The sequence below is a fragment of the Lissotriton helveticus genome, chromosome 1_1, assembly GCF_964261635.1.
Source record: "Lissotriton helveticus chromosome 1_1, aLisHel1.1, whole genome shotgun sequence".
Classification (NCBI taxonomy): Eukaryota; Metazoa; Chordata; class Amphibia; order Caudata; family Salamandridae; genus Lissotriton; species Lissotriton helveticus.
The window spans coordinates 1,365,233,718-1,365,250,712 of NC_136057.1; the positions used below are offsets into that span (position 1 = coordinate 1,365,233,718).

The window sequence follows — 16,995 nt, forward strand, 5'->3', positions numbered from 1 at the left end:
TACTTACCTGTAACTGTATTTCTCCAGTATTGGAAGCTTTCATAGATTCTCATGCCTGAATCAGGGACTCCCATCTCGACGTCCGGGAATGATTCAGGCATGTGAATCTATGAAAGCTCCAATACTGGAGTAAGAAAACAAGTTACTTACCTGTAACTGTAGTTCTCCAGTATTGGAAAATGTCACAGATTCACATGCCTGAATCAATCCCCGTCGTCGAGATGGGAGTCCCTGATTCAGGCATGTGAATCCATGAAAGCTCTAATACTGAAGTAACTTGGAATTTCACCCTTGCATTGTAGCAATAAATGTGTGAATGTGTGTTGATTCGTATATATGCTATAACTAATGTGTTATAGGGCCATATTTATTTTCACTGGCATGGCATAAATATATATACATACACACATAATTTATCTCTGCACCACAATTAACCATTATCTTACCCTGAAATCCGTCTGATAGAGGAGCAGGGTAGTTAATCTTGGCTTCCTGCAATCTATTGGTGAACCTATGTTTGGTATCAAGCTCAACCATATATGTAACTGAACATCCCAAGTGAGCGACAGCAACACTTATTAGCATCATTGATGAGAAGACTTCAAGCAAGCTTGGAATTGAATTAATTTCAATAGCAAGCAAGATCTGGAGACAATGCTGAGTTCAGGTTGCCAGCGGTGGTAAAGTGACATTGCACTGGCACAGGTGAGCTGTGGCGGACACAGCTATTTGGACGATAGTCTGTAAAAGCTGTTTTTTGTTTAGCATATAAGCAGCTTTGAGTTTAATACATTGTGATGAGCGTGACTGTGTAGGAGTGCACTTAAACTGATGCATTGTATTTAGAATAGAATGCTGTTGTAAAAACATGTAGTAGGTCGTTGAGCAAAGTCTGTTAGTTGTTTTAAGCATGTCAAGTTCTGTAATTGTGATAGAGAAAGAAATTTTACATTTGTGCAAAGGGAAAAGGGAGAGCAAAGGTAATATATTTAGTCCAACAAAAGCTATTTTTTGTGACAAGACATGCACTTATTAAGAGATTCAAAATATTGCATTGAGCGTGAGTGCTGAAAAGTTGCTTTGTTCATCAAGTATTTTTCTACTTTTTTTGTATGTTTCTGTGGTTGTGATTCATTTCCATAAAGTACAAAACCTCTTTTAGCTTCTCACCGTAGTTCAAAATTCTTGCTGCCAAGCAGCGTGCCATCTGACGTAGGTGGTACTCTTGCACCGAGTTGCTGAAACTGGTCAGGGCAGATTAGGTGTTCTGGGGAGCTTTTGGCAGCTCTGTCCACCCATCATATTGCACTATTCTGGCCACAAAAAGGACACCCAAACACACAAGATGGTAGGTTGTTTCTAGGTAGTGGTAGAAAACGTGTTATGTAGCAGACCATATTCGACCCAAGCGCCTCTTTTAGGGCAGAAAGGGACTTCCTGTTTCAACAAACCGGTACCACGGACCTGTACTGCCATGGTAGCGGCAAACCAAGCTCCGTCATTTAAGAGGATTCATGGTAAATTTGGAACCGCCCTCTCTTCCTGTAGGATATACATGCACTTCTGTTTACATAAACAAGGACACAACCCTATACCCTCCTTGTAGTGCTAAACACATTTGAATTCTGCAGGGGCCATCATCGCAGTGCTATATTTGACCCTGCCCATGCCGCTGTTAAGCGCTCCGTTTACTTGAATTCACACACTTTTAACGCATATCCTGTCCATTAAAGGCGTTCTGTGTTGTCATCAGGCATTCAAGTGACTAGTAATCATCTGGTGAAGAGAAGAGGGAATTCACTGCTGGCCCTTGTAAGACTATTTCCAAACTCTGATGGCAATTATTAAAAATAAGAAATTCAAAAGGCACCAGTTCACGTCTTCAAATATGTGTTGTAAACTAAGACATTCACCTTACCCAGGGAAAAAATATCTAGAACTGGCAGATTATTTTATTTAAAACATTTTTTAATGAGCAGTAGTATTATCTAGGAGATTACGTAATTATTTTACCCAACCCCCTGCTGCACCATTCTCCAGTCCCCAAGAATAAGGAAGTGCGCTTTTGTGCCTTCCTGTGGCATTGGTCCTGGCTCCCTGGACGGTGTTTTGGCAAGGTAGGAATAGTGGTCCACAGTTAAGTAGCTTTAATACGAGACATGGGATAACGTTAATTCCAGGTTCCTGTATTATGATGTGGTCACAAGGTGCTTACCTACAGTGCCATATGGAATGAGGAACAACTTGAGGAAATCTGTGTTGTCAAGCAGATTTCTACATGTAAGCCTACAATTTTTGCCATATATTGCTCTTCTCTTTTGCATTTAGATATGTGTCCGAAGTTCCGTGCTATATTAGTGCACACAGGATTACCAGGTGTATTAACATTGCACCACTTGTAATCCTGTTTTGGTGATTTTTCGGCAAAAATGTGATTATTGGGTTCCGTGCTTAATTTGTGGAAAAAGAGAGTGCAAGGGCCCATGTCAGAAGCCCACTGCATACTACACCCACCATTGCCCTTGCCACCACTGACAATGGCAGTATCCACACAACTACAAGCCATCACACTCCTACAAGTGAGACAATTCAGATCATTCCAAGCTCCCAAAGCTATACGAATGGCTTCGGCGACAGGTATTAGTCATGTTTATTTAGAATTAACCGCGTGCGGGCGGAATTCCGCTCGTACGCTGACTTTTGCGAAACCGCATGTTACGTGACGAGCTGGGCTCGTCATCAGCGTAGCAGGAGGATACCTCATGACGAGCCCAGCTCGTCATCAGCGTGCAAGGGGTTAATAAACAACTGTTGTGCGCATATGTAAATCAGACAAACCACCACCATGTGGCAGACTGTCAAAAGTGCTGGGGTTGCCAATAAAGTGCTGAACCGGAAACCACCCGCTTAAACTAGATGTGCACAGTTGAACCCCTGTAATTGTCAGTTCACTTACAAAAAAAATATATTGATGTATTTTAAAAATAGATGTGTTTTAATCAACATTGTTTGAACAGATGCAGTAACGCGTGCCCTTTTGTCGTAGCATAAAATGGAAGTAAAAAATCCTGCACAAGTGAACATAAGTGCAAATCTGGTCAGTAGATCTATTTCTCATTTGCTCCTGCTTTTCTCCAAACTGACGTTACCCTGTAAGAAATATCAAAAGGTGCTAAACTAGGCTGCAGTACACTTTCTGTTTAGCAGTACTTCCTTCAACAGAATTCATTTGGAGGATGCTAATGAAATTTGGTGGCCGGGGTAGATTTGTGGCACCCTACAGGGAGCTGCGGGTCTGTCTGCCGTCTGAAAGTGATACAGGCCTCCCCCTCGACCACGTCATCTACTGTGATAGGTTTAGGTACATGAGTCTCTGGTGTAACGTATGAAACTTACACGGACTGCGTTGTTGGTGAATTTAATTTAAAATGCTGTGTATTTGAGAATAGCAAATTAAAATTTCTTGCATGTATGCTGAGGAGTAGAAACACTGAGGAGAGACCCCTGCTATGAGTATAGGAACAGCTTGTATGTGTCGTGTGTAAGGGGAAAATAAAGACCTATCATGAAAAGGAGCAACAAGGAGACCTCTTATGTCTGTATTGGAGCACATATGTTCGATCTTATGTGTATTGAAGCACTGAGGTTTTTGTGTATGTTCTCGGAGAAAGGATGAATCCTCCCATGGGCTTATGTAAACATTAATAAGTAGGAACATGTATGTTGGATCATGAAAATGTTCTATATGTGGTCATGGTCAGTATGTAGGAGTATTGAATTGAGTTTGAAAAAGACCCCCATGCAAAACGTTGTATACAGAGTTCCCTCTGTCTGCTAATGAATGTCAAAGAGGCTACATAACTCGTGTTTTTCTTGGAGAAGGGCCCTCCTTTTCTCACGAACTTTTAATCACTCCTTTTCATCCGTCCTTTATTGTATGAATCACTCGACCAAGTACAGCGGTGATTTTCGCTGCCAAGTTGGCCATGCAGTGTCTGAAACTGCACACTTTACAATTTGCCCTTGTTAATGGCATCTTTACCAGAATGAAGAAATCAAATTTGTTTAGTATGTGTTTTATCATTTTTTCTCTCTGTGTGTGTGTGTATATATAATATGTATATGTATATATATATATATATATATATATATATATATATACACACCCACACACATATATATACAGAGAGAGATACTGTCTAATCCTTCTTCTCTTTCTTTAATCACATTGATCAAAATTCCCTACAGATGAAATGGATATTTGTATGTATGTTTTTTGTTCATTATGTTAAAAACTAAAACAATGAAGCTATATATTGTATTGAAATCCAGTCTCAAGCTGGCTAAAACGTATCTTGTGTAATTTAAGAGTGGCTCAAAGCGCTGTATTCAGTTATGTGGGGGTAGGTTTTTGGTGGGGTTTCGAGTTCTAGTGCTTAATTTTGTGTGTGCTCTGAACTGTATTCTCATGTTTGCTTCTCTCTGTACTCACCAACGAGAATTAGGACGTGGAGATGGAGCAAAATACATTTTAAATAAAAAAAATACCCACATTCCATTGTGCTGTCAAGTGTCTTTAGTGGGTTGGAGGCCCTAGATAGGTGGCTTTTCAGCCTTGCATCATGAGATCTGAAAGAAAATGAATGTAGAAAAATGTTACATAAGGCCCTATAACTGTTTATTTATGATCTCTTAATGCTGAGAGATCATAGAAGAGGAACGTGAATGTTGGATATAGACCTGAATCTGGGTGGGTGGCTGTGGGCGTGTGACGCTACGCACATTTTCTTCTCCTTTCTGGTTGGTCTCTGGGCATGAGGGTCTGGTAAGGCAGCAGCTCATAGGTCAACAGGAGAACTTGAAATAAGAGCCCAGTATTTCCTATACCATTTGGGAGTACTTGTGCTTTGTTCTTTTGAAAGGACTTGGATGTTGGCAGAGCTAACCCAGCACACCGGCAGGGCTGGAAGTGTGTTCTTTGGGTTGGAAGTTGGTTTTGATTGCAATTTGAAATTGGATGGAACTTGAAGGTGATGAGCACGATAGAGGAAGTAAAGCTCAGCTCATTGTCAAAGCGAAATTCCAGGTTTTAAAGTGGATGGGAGGCATGAGGTGGGGACTGATTAATAGTTTGGGCTATGGATTTGAGAAATAGATTGTTTCATTTTCAGCTGGTTTGAGCACTAGGTATTCAGTAACCACCCAGAGTTTGATAGCTCACGGTAGCCAAGACATAGGCCTGGCTAGATGGCTGCTGGGAGGTAATATTCAAGCCGTATCCATGGAAAACAGTGCTACTTGGACCCAAGGAGAGGATTCTTTCAAGCTATGGTGGTCTTTGACTGTTCAAGGAATACTATTCCAGTAGGGCTGCTCAGTAAGATAGAATTCAAACCTAGGAAATGCTGTGACCATGATACCCAAATATGTAAAATGAAAACCAAGCAATCTGGACAGTGCATTCAAAATAAGTCTGGCAGTTACCTAATTAACCGACCAGGGCTTCACCGTTGGTCAGTTGAAGAAAGCTCCATGCTAAAATCAATAATTGTTTTGTGCTGCAGTAATAAACTTTGTAATAGAGCAAGTGAATGGAAGCGAGAACGTGATCAAATCAAAACCTATATACGTAGATACTAATGAGCAAGTGGCAGGCGTTTCTCGTGGGAAGACTGATGGAAATGACAAGTGTTGGCAGCAAGGACTGGGTGTACTGCTTCAGAAAGAGGCTATTATAATACATATGGTTCAGCAGAAATGTATAGTGTACAGCACAAAAAAAATATTATGGAGACTCATCTAAAATGTGTGTAAGTGTGCAATAATAGGCTTTAGTGGTCATCAAACATGCACAAAACGAAAAAGCAATTAATAAAATATAACAGCACATTAAGGTACCATTGGCATTTTCAGAATATATGTGTGTGGTACATAAATTATGATCGTTGTCCAAGTGTAGTAGTAGATCCCTCTTTATTAACAGGTAGCTAGGTGGCAAGTTAGAAGGTAAGAAGATACAAAGGACAAACCCCACCAGGAGCGAGCTTCCAGCTCCTCAGCCTGAGATGACCAACTGACAATCTCACCACAGTAAGGCACTCAAACAGAAAAGATATAGAAATCATTTACCACCATGTGCAAGCATGAAGGCACTTAAGTGAGTGAATTTATTTTCTCATGTAAGAAAATTATGAAGGTTGACGAGGGTAAACGTGTTTTGATGTGGCAGTGATGACTGGGATGTAAGTGCCGTGTCGCCGGAGTATGTTTTGCATAAGGTAGTAGATGAAGCAGTTACAGAGCAACTATTGTGCAATCTTGGTGTGCTGTGGGTGTAAAGCCTTTACCTTTCAGTGCCTCTGTATTATACAAAGGTGCAGGTAATGCATATTCAAGGACATTCCTAGGCAATGTGATGGGAGAGGAATTCTCAGATTTTTTTTTTTATGTATCTTTTATGGGAAGCCAAATATGCCCCTACCTCCATGCCACTTGTTTGAGCCCTGTAGAAATTTTTTCTAGACCGGTCATAAAATCAGTATTTTTGCTCTGAATGATCGAGCCTCTAGCACTGTCTATTGATGGATTATGAAGAAATGGGGTGTATCATATGGTGTGGTTGTGCGACCTCACCATGTAAATGCACTTACAAACCCCTTTAGGACCAGTAGGTTTTGTTTGGTAAACCCTCTAGCTCAACGCTAGGTAGCTGCGGCTTCTGAGCAGCAAGACTTACACAGAGGAAAAAGTGTAAAGCATTTAAACAGCACTAAAAAAATGGAAAAGGAAAAACAGGAGACACCCAAAAATCCGACCCCAATTTATAAAAATAAACTGCATTTTTATGTATTTTTAGACACCATGGTGAGAAAAATCCACAGGAAGGTATAGATTTGACAAGGTACAATAAATATATCATGTTTTAATCAATTGCAAAGAACGATTGGTAAATCCAACAAATTTGACACAAACATTTTTGTGCAAAATATTTTGACTGGTTGTATTGCAGTCAGAGGTACTTGGGGTCACCAACTTCGACAGGGATCCAGTCGGGGGACCAGCAAGATCCTTAGAAACAGTTACCACAGCAGGTGAAGCAGTCTTCTGTCCGTTCCAGGCAATTATACCTTTTGTTGTACTTCCCTATGGAAGTGTCTTGATGCAAGGGATACAGGATGCTGTAGATAATCAAAGATGCTGTGGATGGGATGGGGTCGACTGGGGTCTTTCTGCTGTCCTGGTCACAGGGGCAATGTCTCTCAAAGTCCTCTTGGTCCTGGTAGAAGTCTAGTCGCTATTGGGCTGCCAGTCATCCGGTATCGCGGTCACAGTCTAATCCTTCCTGGGCGATAACTCATCTTCTGGGTGATCAAACTGCACTCCAATAACTCTCCTGGGACCAGTGGACTCAGTGCAACTTTGAGCACCCGGTTCTGGTGCTGTACAGCAGCAGTTGGTGACGGTCTGAGGATTCTGGGCTGCCAACATGGCCTAGCCGGTTTCTTTAGCTGTTGTGACCCTGTGCTGCAAACATGAGGTAAGCCAACTGATCCTTGGAATATCTTGCTTTGGCTGGCCTCTTGAGCTGACAACTCCACGAGCAGGACAGAGCAGGCACAGTCCCTTCTTTGCTAGGCAGCATGTGCAGTCCACGCCGGTGCAGCCTCTCTTTGCTAGTTCCTTGGTGCAGCTGGGAAGTCCTTCCGGTTCAGTCGAGATCTGAGTTCTGGTTGCCAGGGGTGCTCTTTTTATGCTCAGAAAATGCCCTCAGGGTAGGAGGTGGTTGGTAGCTAATGAGGTACAAGGTTCCCTCCCTCCTGGTGACCACTTCCTGCAACGTATGGCATCTAGCGATCCCAGGATGGACCATTCTGCCCACTACCAAAATGACACAATACTTCTCTCAGTGGTCCAGAGCTCCCTAGCTCAACCCAGAGGTGTGGCTCCCAAAAGAGCTACATGCCCCTATAAAAACAGTTTAGCAACCGGTTTACCCTTCCCCGTGTCTAGTGCCAGCCTTTGTACCTAGACAAAGGACCAGCCCCTCTCCCAAGTGGCACCCATTTGTCCTTTAAAGGCTACTTCAAAGCTCGCCTTTTGGGTCAACACCTATGTGGCTTCCTGCAGGAGGGAGGTAAAACCTTTCCACTGTGCAGACCCCTATTTTGTCCCTTCCGGGAAGTCTTTAGCACATCTCCCCAGAAATCTGCCTACAGGACCAATCCCTTGTTCACCAGAAAAAGGGCACTGGAAATCTTGGGCAACTAAAGTGGCAGATTCTAAAGTTGCAGTTTGCCTACCAATGACATTAAATTCATTTTAACAAATAAATCTGATTGAATGCACTGATTTTGTTTTGATACCTGACAGTACTCACTTTTAGTAATCTCATTCAGAAATTAGCAGGCTGAGAAGGGCTACTAGCAAAACCAAAGGGATTAATGGACGGAGTGTTAAATATTGCAAGCACCCCCCTTCCCCCCCCCCCCCCGCCCCCCTCCATTTAAATGATCTGGGTTTAATCCATCATAATTTTTTAGCTCACTTCGCCACCCCAGTTCAGACATGGACATATGCAAATCAGTCTGACCCTGTGCCTCATGGGAACAGTCCAGCCCGAACTGCCAAGCCATGTCTTCCCTGGACCCGAAACAAGCATCCTGGAACCGGTTTCGGGGTGAATGTATGACATTGTTCTGCATTGTGTCCATCATCTGTTGTTTTTGCATTTGTCACCCCGAGTGGGACAGGTATGCTCAGACGTGAGTCCCGTGCTCTCCATGCCACTGGAATCAAGCTATCCTGGCTGATGAGGGATGAAAGCCCGAAACCGGTCCTAGGATGCTTGTTTCCAGTCCAGGGAGGACCTGGCTTGGCAGTTTGGGCTGGACTGTTCCCATGGGGCACAGGGTCAAGACTGATTTGCATATGGCTGGGTTCAAACTGGAATGGCATGGTGAGCAAAAAAACGATGGATTTAGGCCCAGATCTCTGTACTGGGGTGAATGTATGACATTGTTCTGCATTTCGTAAATCAACTGTTGTTTTTAGGTTTTGCCTATTATCATTCGCTTGCGAATGTAATAGGCGAAAATTCAAGGGCTCGATCGACTAGTGAAACCACTGCGGTTTCTTCACAGTGCATGTGAGGTCACGTGGCCTCAAAAGCGGGTCACGTGACCACACAAGCACGCGCATCTCCCTAATCCGCAAACAGCATTCATTCAAAAACACAGAAACCCCCGCCCCCATCCGGCTTCCCTCCGCACATCTGCCTGCCACACTTCTCCTCCCCTCGCACGCATTCCCCCCCCCCTCCCCCCCACCAGGCTCTCCCACCCCCATCCGGCTTCCCTCCGGCCATTTGCCTTAATGTAGTGCTTAATTTGTAAAAGTATAACTGCTGTGTCCCAAAGTTTTGTTCTGACGCTCTCGGAGGTCGGGGTACCGAATACCGAATAAACAGTGTTCATTCCACTTCTTGGCCATTTAATCGACCTCCCAACTCTCCGTGCCTCCTCCTTTAATTGTTGTAGGTAATTGTTTTCCCGCCGCTACCTCTCCCTTTTGTCACTGTTTTTCCTTAATTACCGTCCTCTGCCCCCCTTTTGTGTTTCACTTTCTTTTGCTCTGGGTCAAAGTTTGTAGAGGAAACTTTGATTTGCCGTCTACAAAAATGAGTTCCCGTGGGTCCTGCTGTACAAAGATATTACCCTACTTTATCCAGACAAGTCAACACATTCCCTAAATGTTTCACAAGACATGATCATGATATTAAACTCCACTGCACTGACTCGGTCTCTGTGAGGGTTGACTTACTAACTTGCAGCAGGACTCACTCCCTTCCGTGGCAATTTAATCAGTGCGGCCAAGGGTCAAATTTAGGGCAGCTGCTGAGACAGCTGAGACTTGAAGCAGGGGCGGCCGGAGGTGTGAGAAGACAGCACTGCCTGCTGCGAGCCTTGATCATGGTAATTTATTTGAATTTGCCGCCAAGAAGCCCAGCGCCTCAGCCTCCTGCCTCCCACAAGTGAACTCTGGCAGCAGGCAGCAGCACGTGACGTCAGGTCCCCGCCAAGCCTAAATCAGTGTTGAACTTGTTACACACCCTGACTGGCTGCGTCATGTCTAAGTAGCAGCCATTGGGCACTAACTCGACCTGACGTCATCAGAGAACCGCACCACAAATCATCCCCGAGCTGTGATAAATTGTTGAAGCATTACATTAGGCTGCAGAGCGAGTGCTCCAAGCCTGCCAGAGCAGCACAAACGGGGTGCGCCGCTGCCAGCTGCCCTGTAAGAGTCCACATTTTAATTTTGCAGACGAGCGCTTAATAAAACAATATGTCTTTGTAATACTTGGCATGACTGCATCACGGACTCACGGACCGAAAACAAAACCGGCCCCTATCAAACAAGCACTGGCGTTGCCAATAGGTTTCACATTTGGAAAGTTGGAGCTATTGGTTTTGTAAATGACATTTTATATTTATATATCGTTATTGGCATTGTCAATAACAATATATAAATAGAAAATGTCATTTACAAAACCAATAGCTCCAACTTTCCAAATGCGAAACCTATTGGCAACGCCAGTGCTTGTTGCATTAGTCACCCCGAGTGGGATGGGTATGCTCAGACGTGAGTCCCGTGCTCTCCATGCTACTGGAATCAAGCTATCCTGGCTGATGAGGGCTGAAAGCTCGAAACCGGTCCTAGGATGCATGTTTTACAGTCCAGGGAGGACCTGGCTTGGCAGTTTGGGCTGGACTGTTCCCATGGGGCACAGGGTCAAGACTGATTTTGCATATGGCTGGGTTCAAACTGGAATGGCATGGTGAGCAAAAAAACGATGGATTTAGGCCCAGATCTCTGTATTGGGGTGAATGTATGACATTGTTCTGCATTCTGTCCATCAACTGTTATTTTTGCAGAAGGGCAACTAGTCTTTCCACAGTAAAAACGACAATTTAGGGTTTATACTGCTGGAACAGTTAAAACTAGATGTTCCACCTTTTAACATCCAGCACCCTGTCATAGGGCTCATTATGCCTACCTTAGGGGTGACTTACATATATTAAGAAGCATTGACAAAGCCAATCGGTCTCGCCTTTGCAAGTGGTTTTATTTTTGCTTTACCTACTATACAGTAGTTGTCTGCCTCAGTAGACCTATTGGCTTTGCAAATATTTATGTTGATGTTAGCTAGCTGAAGCATTAATGCCCTGCACTACCTCAATGATAACCATTACTGCAGATTACATAAGCTCCTTTTGGCATGTGTTCAGCAAACTATAGTACATGCTTTAGTTAAGTCATTTTAGCACAACACACATAGATTGGTTTTTTTCAGTAGTGGGCCTCTTGTTTTAGCCTTGTTTCAGTACAGAAGCTGTATGTATAATGCATGTACAGAACAACCTAATTGAAAGGCAGCGGACCTTTGTATATTGTCATGGCAGAGCCATCAAAACCTATGAAAAGTGGTAGCTGGTTTGTGGAGTATTGCTGATGCGGTTTGACGTAAAAGTGTGTGTCAATGTGTGTAAATCAATCACCTTTTGCAGCATAGTCACCGCGCAACCTGTTGGCGAACTGGAGTCATTTAATGCAGCATGAAGAAGATGAAGTAGACTGCATGCACAACTGCTTTGCTTGACCTGAATGTTAACCTTAGGAACACGTGGGGTAGCCACTAGACACTGCTCTTACTGTTCCTTTTATAAAATACATATCTGTAAAGAGTTGAGTTTGCATGTATGGTTGCGATAATTATTGTTAATGCATTGTGCCTCAGTGTGATTATTGGCGGTCTTGTGTGTGTAGCTCTTCATTGGAAACAGTTGTAACAAGCGGCCAGGACACTAAAGCGGGACTCAGAGGGGAGGAAACTGGAATAGCCGGCGACGACAGAAAGGGCAAACCGCCATGAGGGAGGGGTAGGTGGAAAAACAGACCCCCTCAGAAAATAGCAATTATGACAAGATAAGGATTTACAGTTCTGTTTACTGAAACGGCGCTAGGAGCATCAACACTGCAAAGAAACAAAACTAAACTCCTTCCCAAAACATGAGCTGAAAGAAATAAAATAAAAATAGTGTACATACACGAACTGAAATAGACAAAAGTGAAAGGATACACATAATAGGCCACTGCTCCATGGGAGTATTCACTGTCCTACAAATGCAGGAGTCTTTTCTGCCCTCTGTTCTTGCCGCAAATTCTTATATCTGCTCTAAGTTTATCTTTTCAGGGGTTCCACCTTTTGTTTACTTGGGCATTTCAATGTAAACATCACTCAAGTCTACATCATGTTGGAAATACAGACTCTCCTGCCAGCTAGAAGGCATCAGGATAAATGGAAGATCCTGTTGATCCAGCGAAAATAGACAGTGGAGCAAAATCTGCTCATGTGATTGACACCTCTGCACAAATATTGGCAGTATTTGATGCTTCCAGGCATGGCCAATAATGGAGCAAACCAAAATCTTGCTCTGTTGTGCCAGCAAACACCAAAGAGTTATAGTGTCTTTCGTCGGAAGAAGTACTTGCAAGTGGCCAAAGGTTTCCAGTATCTTTCATACCTAGTATGAAAGTTAATTTTGATCACCTCATCCAGTAGTCTTGAGTTACTCAAGACACCTCATTTCTTTTTACAGCCACAAGGGATTTTCCCTATTGCTTCCCATCTCTCTTCTAAGAAGCAGGCTAGGCTGTTCTAATTGCTCCCCGTAGCGTTTGCAACGATTTATCTCTGGGACCGGTAAACTAAGCACAATCATGGATTCAACTTGGGTCACACAAAAATGGAAATGTTTTTTTTTATTCTATTGCTCCCCCCAAACCCTAGCTCCTCTTTACAGGTAACCCATAGCCCGTCTGCAGCCTAAAAAGTCTAGACCCCAAGGTACTGCGGCAACTTTTGCACAACACAGAGCAAATAAATGTGTGAAATCTCCCTTAGCAAATGGACTCTTTGGGCTTTCTTCCCATGCAAGCTTCCTCTCTCTCAACACATCGGTCCCTTTCTTCTGCTGCTTGTGATTGGTTGCCTTTGACATGTGACAAGATTCCTTCATACTTCGTTTTCCTTGGTCCCGCTTTGTTTAGTCTATTGGCTTTGACATTTGAATGCTTTCTATACATACAATTATTTTTACTGGTTTCAAGTGATGGCAATTTGACAGGTCTTAGTCCTCCAAAGTCCTTATCTCTGGAGAGTCTTTGTCTCTGGAGGCCTGACCTCCTCTGGCTCAGGGAAGCAGGGAATCAGAGTTGTCTAGTGAGTGAGCCTTCATTTTCAAAAAACCTAGCTGCTCCTGGGTCTATATTCTAGCATGGTTCGTGCAGACATTTGCAGAGGGACTTGTTGAGATGGAAGCAACTCCGTACAAGCCCCACTACTACTCAGAGCAACTGTACCATGGCCGGTCATCAAATAGTGGATCTCGCCCCCAAGTGCCCTTGTGACCTGAATGTATAGCCGCATTCTTTCTAGGTCTAACCATGCTAAAATTTCTTCAAATGTGCTATATCGATCTACGCTTAAAGACTGTTTGGTGGAGGTGAAAAGGCTAGTCCCCATAGTGACTGCAAAACCTAGCCTAACCCACTGAGATGGTCATGGCTACTACTCTCTCTACTTTCTAGCCAAGAAGATGACATGTCAGCTTTGTAAAATGCTATATCTTCTAAACCAGTTCCACTCCTTTCAGAAGCTGACCTCTGCCCTAGATCTTCAAAACAATGAAGAAAGCTGCAGCATATATACCTCCATGTGTACATCTGGCTGGATCACAGAATGTTCCTTGGTTTCACCGTGGGAGATAAGCACTCCTAGAACTGTGACAAGTGTTGTAGGGGTTCTCTATGTGTTTCTTAATGTTACATAAAATACGGGCCTCACTGTATACGAACATGGTTGTATTAGAACGAAAGGTGCAAACTCAAGTTCTAAAAGATAGGTGTGCTAGTCTAAATAATGCAGCTAATAAAATTGGTGAACAGTTGCCGTGCTCTCCCCCTCGCCTAGAGAGCCTTGCGGGTGAGTAGTCGTGCTCTACAAGACACCTGATTGATGCTTTTCGGAGACTCAGTCTAACAGACCACAGAAGGAAAAGTTCCATTCTTTGATGCTCCTTTAAGAACACAGCAATTACAATGCAGCTACAAACAGAAATGACCTTATGAGTTCCGTCTTGTAAGAAGGACGAGGAAAGGTAACAGTAAGATTCAGCGTTAAACCAGAAGCGTTTTTCACTATCGTGTGTAACAAAGTAGGAGCTGAGCATAAGCTGACCCCTCCTCACTCCACAGAGAGCCATTTGTGCAAAAAGTATATAAGATTTCAGTACAGGGGTGGGTTTAGGCACATGAACCAGTTACTGAGTGATGCGGAAACTGCGATGCATGGTGGCACAATAAGGTATGTGGAAAAGCTTTAAATGGCTTGGCATCATGATAAACTACTGTGCCTATTCTGTTGAACATCTTGTCTACCACTACTAACCTTCACCCATAGAGGCTTCTCAAATAAGACTAATGTTCAGACAGCTGCCAGGAAATCCGCAGCTGTTCTGTATAGAAAACCAGATGGTTAATGTTTTTCTGCTGGCTCCGCCCAATGACATCAATCGCTGGTCTGCTGGAAGGGTGACTTTTTGTCATTTACTTGGCACCTGGCAAGTAAGTACTTTTAATGCCTTCTTAGCAGCCATCAGGTCGTTTAGTGATTGATCATGGCTATATTTGTCCAACTTGGATGTCTTCAAATGTCATCTAGCTTGCCTGTTCCATTTGTCCCTATGGAGGGAAGTTGGGAGTTTAACCTTCTTTCATACCCGATGCACCAGTCCCTCGAGTTGGGGCCTTGTGACATGAAACTGCTTTCATGGAAAACAGTGTTCATAATCTCCATACCAAGTTCATCGTAGTGTTCATAATTTCCAACCCAAAGACATTATTGTGAGCTGCGGCTACTCTGTCCTTCTGATTCGTGTGGTTTTCCAGTGCGACAAGTTGTAATCCAAGACTTACCCTTGTTATTACCTCTAAATACCTTGATTTATCTAAAAATGTCCTTGCTGTGCCTCTGTGGTTAATCAGAGGACATATTACACAACATAGCTGTGAGACACACACTCCGCTTACATCTGGACAAAGGTGCTCTTTAACCACTTAATTACATAAAAAAATGCATTGGGATATACGCTTCTGCCTCTGTACCCGGACACATCAAAGCCGTAACTCCGCTGCTGATTGCCTGTAAACCCAACATTGGCAATTTCATATTGGAAGTTTCAACCATGTTTCATGAGTCGTCCAAAATTCTGTCAAGACTTATGTCCTTTCGAGCCATCAGACTTGCATAAAGCCAGTTTGATTGCTTAACATCCAGGTCTGCCTCAGCCTGGAAGATCAATTTAACCCGAAGGATAGCTCTACTGTTGGTAGCATGAGCCTTCATGAGTGTAATTCGAGAAACAGTTCTCTTGACTAAGGTTATAAACATCTGAGTTATCTGAGGCATAGTTCTTGTGTCTGAAGCCTGATCTTGTCGGATCTCAGGGCCCTGAGAGATCTCGCCTGTCTGAAGCTTGGGGTAGTAAGATCTGTTGAACACTAGAGACAGCTCGGCTCTAACAACCGCAAGGATTATGTAATCTGATAAATATGCTGTTTGAGGGTATACAACCTTTACCACGCATTTTTTACCACGCAATACCATTACAACGCTGGCATTACAACGCAAACCATTACAACGCATTGCGCTGGGGGGCGCTCTAGGATAGGGAATAAGTTTAATTTTCTATCCAACACCTTCCCTAGTGTCCACGGGGACTGGAGTTGGAATAGAAAATTATACTTCCCACTATCCAGCACCTCTAAGCGCTATGCGTTGTAAAGGTATGCGTGGTAAAAACCGCGTTGTAAAGGTATGCGTGGTAAAAGTATGCGTTGTAACGTCATACATCCCTGTTTGAGGCCTGTGCTTGGGAGATCCACCTTATCTGAGCAGTAGATCCTCGGTCTGTAGAACCTGATGGCTAGGTCTGCTGCCGTGGTGTGCGAGATCCTTGCACCTGAGGAGCTGCAGCTGTCCGACCTCTGAGTGAAGTGTGCGTAATGTCAGGCATACTTTTGCTGTTGTGTTTTTGCCTGTCTAATGCCTAATAAGAGCGGTCCAGAGTGTCTGAAAGTTATTGTTAAGTAGCACCTGTATAGCACATAATCTGCCACTAATATGGCATTTGCAGCACCTCGCCCCTTTGACCACTCTTTAGGTATCTTGCACTGATGGGGAGTTCTATCACCCTGTGGTGGTGACTGGAGACCGCAAAGCCTCCTGTAGCTTGTCCCAGAAGAACCTCTGAACACCTGATTCTTGTGACCACTTGAGATACGAGGTCTAATGAAAGATTCTCCACATTCGGGTGCAGGTGGACAATGCCTGGTCAGGAATGTGGTAGAAGAAGATGAGGAGCAGCACATTGCGGCACTTGTCGAAGAGATGGTACAATGCCACCTGCACTTCCATGGAGCACCACTCACTAGTCAGGTAGTACCGACTGACCACGCACAGCATCTTGTAGGTGCTGTAACTGACCACCACAGTATTTGTGACCACAGGACCCAGCCCTTTGGTGCAGGCAGAGCTTGTAGCATGGGTTGTTCTCTCCTGAGCTGGGAAACCGGTTTATTCACCCAGGACTCATCTGTACAGTTGGAGGACACTAAGACATGGTAGAAGAAGATGAGGAGCAGCACATTGCGGCACTTGTCGAAGAGATGGTACAATGCCACCTGCACTTCCATGGAGCACCACTCACTAGTCAGGTAGTACCGACTGACCACGCACAGCATCTTGTAGGTGCTGTAACTGACCACCACAGTATTTGTGACCACAGGACCCAGCCCTTTGGTGCAGGCAGAGCTTGTAGCATGGGTTGTTCTCTCCTGAGCTGGGAAACCGGTTTATTCACCCAGGACTCATCT

The 16,995-nt window shown here is 43.8% G+C and overlaps 1 long non-coding RNA gene across 1 annotated transcript in view; it reads right to left on the bottom strand.

The window, feature by feature from the left end:
- LOC144824486 (uncharacterized) overlaps positions 1–16,995 on the bottom strand; it is a 365,120-nt gene that overhangs the window by 119,277 nt on the left and 228,848 nt on the right. The window lies entirely within an intron of this gene.